This window comes from Artemia sp. Qi Xiang Cuo, chromosome 3 (assembly GCF_049724085.1).
Source record: "Artemia sp. Qi Xiang Cuo chromosome 3, ASM4972408v1, whole genome shotgun sequence".
Classification (NCBI taxonomy): Eukaryota; Metazoa; Arthropoda; class Branchiopoda; order Anostraca; family Artemiidae; genus Artemia; species Artemia sp. Qi Xiang Cuo.
This window is the reverse complement of record NC_142796.1, coordinates 40,502,991-40,513,968: the sequence shown is the minus strand read 5'-3', so window position 1 is coordinate 40,513,968 and position 10,978 is coordinate 40,502,991.

Sequence of the window (10,978 nt, the reverse complement as noted above, 5' to 3'; positions counted from 1 at the left end):
AACAGAAATTAATACGTACATGATTGGGTTCGCCCCCTAGTCATTACCTCGATCTTTGTGCAAAATTTTTTTTTAGTTTCATCAGAGCTATTTATTCAACTTAACGGCATTTGTGATAAGGGGGCATTCTTAGAAAACTGGAAGAAAATTTGAATTTTGGCGTAATGAGCAAGGTATTGACTAGGGGTTACGTAAGCTAATCCATGGATTACGTCAGATCAAAAGGACGCGAAAGCCATTTGCCAAAAAAAGTAAAATTAATATGCAAATTTCGGTATAATTATTCATGTACGGTGAGCCAACATCAAAGCTGCATTAACTCAAAAACTTTCAGAAATTAAATAAAAAAAACAGTTTTTAACTGAAAGTAAGGAGCGATATTAAAACTTAAAACGAACAGAGATTATTCCGTATATGAAAGGGCTGTCCCTCTCTCAAATATATATATATATATATATATATATATATATATATATATATATATATATATATATATATATATATATATATATATATATATATATATATATATATATATATATATATATATATATATATATATATATATATATATATATATATATATATATATATAATTTTTAAAGTGATTCCACTATACTTTCCCTCCTTAATGTGCAAAAATATAGTAAAAATTAATTGTTTTCTATGAATTTTGCCATGCATCACTCTTTTTTTCAACTAGTATAACCGTAAATAAAATAAATGCTGACGAAAGTAAGAAACGGGGAAACATATGGGAATAATACAATTCGTCTTTCTATAGGTTTGCATATTAGAGGCACTGGGAGTTAAGTATAGCGAAATCGATTTCAAAGTTTGATAACTACAATTTTTGCACATTGTAAAAATATAAACTGTCTTATTAACATATCTCCTCTTCAATAGCCCCAATTTTAGGCTTATACTTATATATTACTTTATAGTATTATAAACTAAGTAAATATATATAGTATTTATGTATACTATATATTTACTACTATATGTATATATAGGTACTTGTGCATTATGCGGTACCCACCGCTATATACTGTATAAGGAAACCAGACATGGAGACCCGTCGGTAAACTTTTCGCAGTTCATATTATTGACATACGTATAAAGTAAACACGCCACTCGATGCCTATTTTTATGCTCTTTCCAAATAGAATAATCATTTTGTCGGATATGAATTTTACCCCCACCCCTATATATAGCAATTAGGGTATACATGTGCACATTAGGGCGGTGGGGTTCAAGTTCATTTCTTATGCAAATGGGAGGTAAGTTTAAACTTTACCCCCAACCCCCCTAATGTGCAAACATATGCCCTGAATTGGTATATGGCCTATAGGGGTGGGGTAAAATTCATTTCTGACAAAAATGATTTTTTTATTTGTAAAGAGCATAAAAAAAGGCATCGAGTGGTATGTTTACTTTATTCGTAAGTCAATAATATGATTTGTTAAAAATTTACCCGATCACCTAGCTATATCACCTAACATTAAATTTTTACTTACTTAAATTTCTCTCAGCTCCTTTCCCGTGATGAAAATTTTCAAACTGAAGGAATTTACCCCGTTTATACAAAGATAAAGAATTATTGCTGACCATTTCTGAAAACATTGCTGTAGAATAAGAAGGATTGAAGATACTATTCTGAAATCAAAGGGGTGAAAGGACTGTACGGTAGTCCATATACCCTCATACAAATTCTGGAATTGGAAACTTTTGATCATATTAACATGCTTTTATGCATTATTTTTAAAAAGAGCTTACAAAAAGCACATTGAACTTTAATAGAATTTTGAGCTCTTGGCTATCTTACTGTTATATATTTCCTAGCATGTACTAAATGACTGATTAGGAAATGAAAAAACTATAAAACAGTCACTGCCAAACAAGATATGATAGTCTAGTTAGTTGTTCATGATAGTTGTTAGGTCCCATTGTGAAAAATAATTAAATATTTGATTAAAATTGTTTGAGTATATTAATATAATTTTGTGTATTCATGTTTGAGAAGACAATAAAAAGACAGATTGACTTGTCAGAAGATTTTGAGCTGTAGGCTATCTTACTGTTGAAATTCCTGAGCATGTAAAATTTGACTGAGTAGGAACTACTTCTTTGAATGGAAAACAAATTCTTGAACTACTTTTTCCTTGGAAAAATGACCATGAAAGGTCAGGGGGGCCATCCAGGGGTGCAGCTCAGAGGGAAAGAGGTGGGATTCTCCCTCCCCAGTATTCCAAGGCGTCTGTGCACAGTGCCAACACATCAAACTTCTTTTATGTTTTTAGTTTAATTTAGTATGTGTCCACATTTGTAGACACACTGGATGATTTTCTTAGCATATTCTTTATTACCGCTCTCCAAACTCCAAACCCTAGCTGTGTCCCTGTTCCCATCAGCTGTAATATTAATGCCAAATACCAGCCTTATGACATTAAAGTAGGAATCATATTAAAAGTAGGAATCATATTAGTATTATATTAAAGTAGGAATCTCTTGTCCATGCTTATGAAAGATTCATGTTATTGCTCAAAATTCTATTAAAGTTCAATGTGCTTTTTGTAAGCTCTTTTTAAAAATAATGCATAAAAGCATGTTAATATGATCAAAAGTTTCCAATTCCAGAATTTGTATGAGGGAATATGGACTACCATACAGTCCTTTCACCCCTTTGATTTCAGAATAGTACCTTCAATCCTTCTTATTCTACAGCAATGTTTTCAGAAATGGTCAGCAATAATTCTTTATCTTTGTATAAACAGCACCTGAAAATAAAAATTCACTCCACAAGGCATGTCTTTGAAAGCCATAATTTTGATGATGGCTTGTGGGAAACGCAAGTACCTGAGCTACCTGTCCCCAGCAATTGAAGGCCAATAGGCTGGCTGGTACCAATACATCTTTTCTTACTTATTCTTGCTGTCTTCTGCACTGCAGAATTCTATGAATTTTCTGTTGTCTTTTTCATGATTTGAATCATCAAATTATAAATTGGTCTTTCAGTGTTAGGATGTTGTTGTAAATTAGTGATGGTATCAAATGTTTCTGGAACACCCATTTTCTGGCAGCTGAACTTAATCTTTCTGATTTGTGGTGCCAGAACCAAACACTTGAAAAAGATATGTTGGGGGGTTTCCTCTGATGTTGAACACCACCTACATAGTGGTGAATGATGGAGATTCCATTGGAATCGAAGAGAATTCAGCAACAGGTATCCAGATATTAACTTGTAATACCACACCGAATCTTCCCTTGATTGAAATGGGGAATTCAGGAAATGGGGTTGCACTTTGTTTTTCCACGGTGTTTTATAATGTCTTGCAGGCTCCCAAGTTTTGAGTCTGGAGTGGCGCAAGCATTTGTTCTTTCATTAGCTAGCCTATCGGCTGTCATATTGTGGGTCAGTCCTTTATGGCTGGGGATATGGTGGAAGCAAACTGAAGTGTCCACATTCTTAAGGCTTAGGAGAGAATCTCTAATAGATTTTAAATCTGAATCAGCAGCCTCATAATTTATATTTTTGATTAGTTGGATGGCAGACTTAGAATCTGTGAGAATTAACACTTTTTTGGAGCTGGTCTGAAGTTGACCATAATTTCCAGTGCTTTTTGAATGGCAAACAGCTCTGCTGACAAAATTGAAGTATTGGATGGGAGAGTTACTGAAATATTCAAAGAAACATACGGAATGCAAACCCCTGCACCTGCATTTGTTCCCTTTACTGAGCCATCTGTATAAACTTGAGTATGTTTGGGAAACAGTGAGGAAATTTTATTAGCAAAAAGCTGACAAAAAAACTGATCAGTATAAAGAAATTTATACTTAGGGAGCAGTTAGAGATGACGCTTAGGGGCCTCCATTTCCCAAGGTGGAGAATTTGGAAAAGGGTAACCATCTGCATGTTCATTTTTCCAATTTGGATGATCTTTCAGACATTGACACCAAGAAGACTTATGGTGCTGAGGCTTGCTAGGGTTTGCAAAAGTGGCTGGAAAGACTGTATGCTTATCACCATAATATTGTATTTTTGTAAAGTAACAGTTTCTCTCCATAGTAGCACTATCTTTCAAAGCAGGTAGTCCAGAGAGCTCTTTTAGCTTATTTACCACTGTATGTTTATGCAGTCCCAATGCAATTCTTATGGCTGAATTTTGGAGTGTCTCATGGGTTTTAAATAAAGTTAGGGACATTTACAAGGAAATGAATGTCATATTCCATTTTAGATCGAATATACAGTTTATAAAAATCAATAATCAGTTTTGGTGAAGATCCCCATTTAGATCTTGCAAATCGCATTAAGATGATGAGTTGCTTTAAAATTGACATTCTCAGTGTCATCACATGTGGTTGTCATTTTAAACAGCAGTCAAGGGTCACACCCAGTAGACAGACAGATGGCTGATAAGCTATGGTACTCCCTTCTATCATTAAGGGTTTAGGGAGGGTTGTTTGTCGGTTATAAAACACTATTGCCTCTGTTTTTTTGGGACTGAAATGGGCAGACCAAAAGCTTTAGAAAACAGGCACACATCATCTATGTCTTCCTGAATTATGCTTTGGAGAAAGGTTATATTCTTGTGTCTTTTCCACACCAGAAGATCATCAGCAAATTCTCCGTTTTTTTTTTTTTACTGACTTCTAAGTTTTAATTCTGAAATATACAGTGTGAATAAAAAAGGACTTATGACAGTTCCTTGTGGGAGACCCTCTTTAACTTGTTTTCTTGCAGACAAAGTTTCATTTATCTGAACTTGAAAAGAACAATCACAAAGTAGATCATCTATCATTGATACCACTATAGATGGAAAATTTTTATTATTCATAACTTCTAGTAACTTTTTGTGTTTGGCATTTCTATATGCATCTGAAAATCAAACAGCACTGCAATTCCAAATTCACCATCCTGCAAAGCCTCTGCTATGTCTATTTCAATTCTGGTTATGTTGTCCATTGCACTGTAACCCTTTCTAAAACCTGTTTGGGATTGGGGTATCATTTGATTGACCCCTGCAAACCATTATAATCTCTTTAAAATCATATGTTCAAATATCTTGCCCAAGGTAGGGAGGACTGGTGGGGAGGAAGATACTGGGTTATTGGGTGATTTCCCAGGTTTGAGGATTGGGTGAATAAGGGAAATTTTCGAAGAATTAGGGAATTTCCCTTCTCTCAATGCCATATTACATACTTCAAGAAGTTTCTTTCAAAAGGTATGGGGTGATTCAATAAGCCATTTGATGTGTACCTCATCATACCCTGGTGCTGAATTTTGGTTGCATTCTTCAATGACCGTGTCTAACTCAGATAATGCAAAAGGTAAAATTAAAGACTTTTTATGTTTTGCTACAGAAGAGAGGACACATACAGGTGGGATTGGGAAAATAGCTTCTATATCATTCTTCATGTATGTTTTTGCAAATATCTCAGCTTTTAAATTGTCAGATGTTATTCGCTGATGCTGGTGTTTTATTTCATACTTTTGATCATCAAGTGTCATTTTCTTGCCATTCATCTTGCTTACATATTGGTGAATCTTAGATAGTGCAGTGTGATGGTCTACACTAGTCATAAATTTATCCCATGCCTCATTTTTAGCTTGTAGACATGTTTTTTTCACTATTGCTAAGCTGTGTTTATATTCAATTGCTGTGATTATTGATGGATGTCTTTGGAATGCCTTTCTTGCTATGTGTTTAGATTCCACTGCAGCTGTGCATAAATCATTCCACCAGTCTTTAGTTCTTTTATTACCAGGAGGGGTCCAAGCATTATTGCTTGTCTTAGGGATTGTTTTGTGTGCAGCATCCATGATATTTTTTGTAAGGGTTTTCACTTTATCGTCAATTAGGAAAGAGTCTTCCAGCAGAGTATAGTCAGCTTCTTGCAGGATTTGCTTGAACACTGGCCATTTACCTTTCTTGTTAATAAATTTCCTTTTACCAGGTTTTGTTTTGCAAGACATGTGTGAGATAATTGTCTTTACAGCACAGTGATCACTCTGTAGATCTGTAACTCTACTAATTGACACCTGATCAATAGCAGAAGCAGGACCTAGTTGGATGTCGATGGTTGAATGTTTATTATTTTTGGAATTGTAATATGTTGGCAAATTATATGGTGTTAAAACTACTATATGATTATTTTCTAATAACAGTCTTTCCACAGTTTTTCCAGCTCAATTTGACTGCTCAACATCTTCCCAATGTGGGCTGTGTGCATTTAGGTCACCAAAAATAAAGAGGTTTTGGCCCTCTGCTTCAGGTGAAAAATATTAAACACATCTATGTCACCCTTTGGGTTATACATTGATTTAATTATTAGCGTATCTCCTGATTTTAAAGTGATTGAAACTCCCACCACATCAACTTCGTGATCATGTTGCTTTAATGGTAATGGTGAATGAACTAAACTCTCATCTATAGAAATAATCACCCCCTCCTTTTCTGCTAGAATATTTATCCTTGCGGTAGCATTTCTATCCTGGTATGGACACTCTTTTAAGATTATTCAAATGTGCTTCTTAGAGACAAATTATATCCACTTTCTCTTTATTTGAATATGAGCAGATTTCTATTATTTTCATTTTATTAAGTGAGAATGGGTTCCACTGCAATACAATCAGTCTATCTGTGACATTAATCTTATTAGTCAATTGGGTAGCAACTAGCTCCATAAATTTATGTGTCACTTCTCTTTTCTTATCAACACGGAATAACCCTCCGAAATTCTTTTCTGAAAGAAGTGGTCAATATATAACGTTTCAAGTCAAAATTTAAGGCTACTTCAACTTCAGTGTGCTCTGCTAACTGTGCAAAAAAATGTAATTAATTTCTATAGATATATTTCTATACTAGCTCTAGATAATCTACCAAGCGGGAAACTACCGCAAATCAGCATCGATAAATAAATGAAACCCAAAACGAACAAAAATAACAATAAATAACTGAGTCAAACTCAAAACGAGCAGAAATTAACATAAGTTGGGCTCAAAACCCCCTATGCCTTCCCAAGGCCAGAACATAATTTTCACTTTACTGAAAAAATATAAATGTTTTAATTTATAACTTTAATAAATCAAATAATATTAACATTTTGATTACTAAATATCAGTATATGTATATTAAACTGACAATGCATATTCATTTGTATTTTTGTCAGTAAAGTGCAAATTATGTTCTGGCCTTGGGAAGGCATAGGGGTTTCGAGACCAACTATGTTAATTTCTGTTCTTTTTGAGTTTGACTCGGTTATTTATTGTAATTTCTGTTCGTTTTGGGTTTCATTTATTTTTCAATTCTCATTTGCGATACCTTCATGCTTTGTGGATTATTTGATTTTATTTTTTCTCATTTTTGGTTTAATAGAATTTTTCACTTTTATTTGAAAAAACTTATTTTTCGGAAACAGTTTTTTTTAATTAATATATGTCAATTTCATTTTTACATTTTTTTTTTATGAGAAAAGAAAATAATACTTCAACTCATGTTTATTTTTTAATTATTTTTAGTTTGGCTTGACATTTATACGATAGAAAACAATTTTCAGTCAAATTTAACATCATAGACCCTTGTAAAAATCTGGAAATGAATAATAGTGTTTAATTTAGTTTCATACCTCCTCTAGTTGACCTGAAATGGAAAACTTGATAACATCCGCAAAAAAATTTGTTTACTTTCTTTGATAGCTTGGATACACTTACGCTATTTTGATTTGGTCAAATTTTAAGAGCAGAAGAAGCCCAGAAAGTTTGAACATAATACCCTCAGTCGTTCTTTGGATAATGCTGAGATGCCTTATTGGGAATTAGCATTAACACAGTGCATTTTTATTTAATATTAAGGCAACACTTACTTTTTAAGCAAAATGACAAATAGGATGGGTGGTTTTTGTGGGGGATTAGTATCCCTCCAATCACTTTCAACAATCAAAAAGGACATCAGCCCTTTCTATTTTCAATCGAATGAGCCCTTTTCGAATTTCCTAAGACAACTTATTTGATACAAAGTGCCCTGGTCTAATCAAAAACAATAACAAAAAAATTATACATTATATCCACATCGATCTCTATTATAAAAATTTCAAGACTGCCAGTCAATGTTGATTATTAAAAAGGGCACTCGACTTTTCAATTTCTAGTCGACTGAGCCCTGTATGAGTTTCTACGGCAACGCTTTCTACAAACACCGTATATGCCCTCAGAGAATAGATTGCAGACCTTAACCTAAGGGCTGTGAGGATGCTTGTCATCCTCTAAGACCTAATTTCCAGAACTTTCAACTACGTTAAACAAAATGGCTATCTCAAAATTTTGATTGCATGTGTTTCGGAAAATGGTGGGCGTGGAAAGGGTGTTAGTTGCCTTCCAATCATTTTTGACTATTAAAAAAGGCACAAGCCAATCCAATCTCTAATTGAATGAGCCCTTTTCAAAGTTTCTACAACAACTTCTTCGATATAAAGTGCCCTGTTCTAAAGGAAAAAATAATAAATAATACATTGTGCCAACATCGTTCTTATATACCTCCAGAGCATAAATACAAAACCCTTGCCCTAAGGGTTGTGGGGGAGTAACCTCCTCAAAAAACATATTTTCTCTCTGGAAATCAGTTACTCTGAACAAAATGGCTATCTTAAAATTTTGATTGGATGTGTTTAGGGAAAGGGTGAGCGTGGAAGGGATGTTAGCTGCCTTTTAATTACTTTTGACTATTAAAAACGGCGTTGGTTATTCCAATTTTCAATCGAATGAGCCCTTTTTGAGGTTTTTACGACAACTCCTTCAATACGAATTGCCCTGGTATGGAAAAAAAAAAAATTAAAAAAAATAATACATTGTGCCAACATTGTTCTTTACTTAGACATCTCGATTGCGCTGCCTATGACTACATCCTGAATTGCCTAATGCTCTTTTACCTACCTCTTTTCATCCAAAAATCAGAAAGAAAAATGAACAGAATTTTAAAGTGGAAGGTGGAATTTTTTTTTCCAAGAAAAATTTCTTCTTCTCCTTCCTACGAACCGATATACATGGCGAGCCCAAGATGACAGTATTTATTTTTAAGAAACAGATTCGCCGGGATGACGGTTGAAGCCCGGAGGTCTATATCGATAACAAAAAAAGACAAAAAACGGCGGCTTAATAGGGACGCCGCCGCCGGTAGAATCAGCGGCGGCGTCAGCGCGCTGATGCAAGCTCGGCGGCACGCCGCCGTTTTTTTTTTTGGCGGCGCGCCGCCGATTTTCGGCGCGGCTTCGGGGTCTACACATAGATTTCGGTTTTCAGAAAGGTGTGAACCACCACAGTTTGTACATTTTGTAGGGTTTTGGCAATTGTTTTCCAAGTGACCCCTTAAAGTACAATTTTTACAAACAACAGCTGTGGCAAATGGACAAAATTTTTGTGTGTGCCCTAGTTTTAAGCAATGCTTACATTGGATTGATTTTCCATCATACTGTCTAAAGGCAACTCTTCCCCCAAATATAAATAATTTTTCTGGTGAATATTCTCCTTCAAATACACACAGAACTGAGTTGCTAGATACTACTTCATTTTAATCATTTCTTTTCTTAAGTCTTGTTGTTGACTTTAATTGACAGTTTGACAGGGTAATTATCAGTAAGGCCTTCTTGGATATCAGTATCTCCATATAGATTTGATTCATTATAAATGAGTAGCCTAGTTTCTTTTTGAAGAATTTGTTCTTTTGGTTTGCAGGTTACTGCCATGTTACCAATCTGTTTCAGATCCAGTAAAGGGGTCAGAAAAGCTGCATCATTTGCAAATACCTCAGATTTTCCATTTCTATTAATGAATAGGTCAAATTCCCTGCTCAATTTCTTAAAAACATTCATTCTAAGAAAATCAATGTGTTTTTTTTGTTCAAATTTTGGGGGTGGGGTTTTTGTATTTGTCTGAGCTAGTGAGATAACTACAGCAAACATTGGGATGGATATTTCATAACCATGGGTTAGTGCTGTTGAATCATCTGAAGTTGCTGATAGTTTAAGGCCATCAACCTTACGTTTTTTGGTATTCTTTTTCTTATGTTTTTGGACAATTTGGAAATCATCCCATGTCAGATGGTATACACTATCTGGTAATTGACAATTTGGGTCACTCAGCTGGGGTGATCCTACAGAGATCATTGTACCATCACTAGAAGTGGATGTACTTGATGGCAGTCTACATTTTTTCGTTACAATTTTTCGATTCTCAATGTTTGTAGGGTCTGGGGTATGGGAAGGAGAAATAGCTGCATCACTCCAGGAAATAGCCTGGTTCCCTTCCATAGAGGGGTCAGTTGGATCTTGTTTGGACATCAGTCACAAAAAATCAATATATCTAAAAGGCAGTACACCTATTAAATAGAAAAAAGATAATACTTGATGAAAGGCAATCCTTTGGGTGTTCCAACAATAATATATTTGATAAATATATAAATTGGTCTATCCAACTATTTCTACAACCAATATCTATTCTATTTGAAATTCGGGGAATTCAAAAGTGCATTTTGTATGCTCTTTGTAAATATGACTGTACAAAAAGTACGTAAATATGATCAAAAAATTCTAATTGTATCTGTAACATTCATTTCCCTTCTAAGATCACCTGTAGACTAGGTTGGTAGATAAAGGTTGCTGTTCTTCCCCTAGAGAGGGTTGTGGATCTCTGGGGTGCACCACAGGCACCTTCTCTGTCTAGAGCTCTTCAGGAAGAAATCCAGTTGCGTGGCCTCACCGTTAGCAGAAGGGTGGCAACGGCCTTGCCATCCTAACCTTGGAGGACACCGGCTAACACGCAGAAGGAGTGCCGTCGGATTGGGGACCCGTCGGTTAAATATTTTCCAACGAAATGATAGAAATGGCAGAAAGAATTAAAACACCAACTTTGGCTACGGCATTCCCAGAAAGTGATACGTTGGAGGCTACGGCGACCCCGACGAAAAGTGAACTAGCCGACCACCTG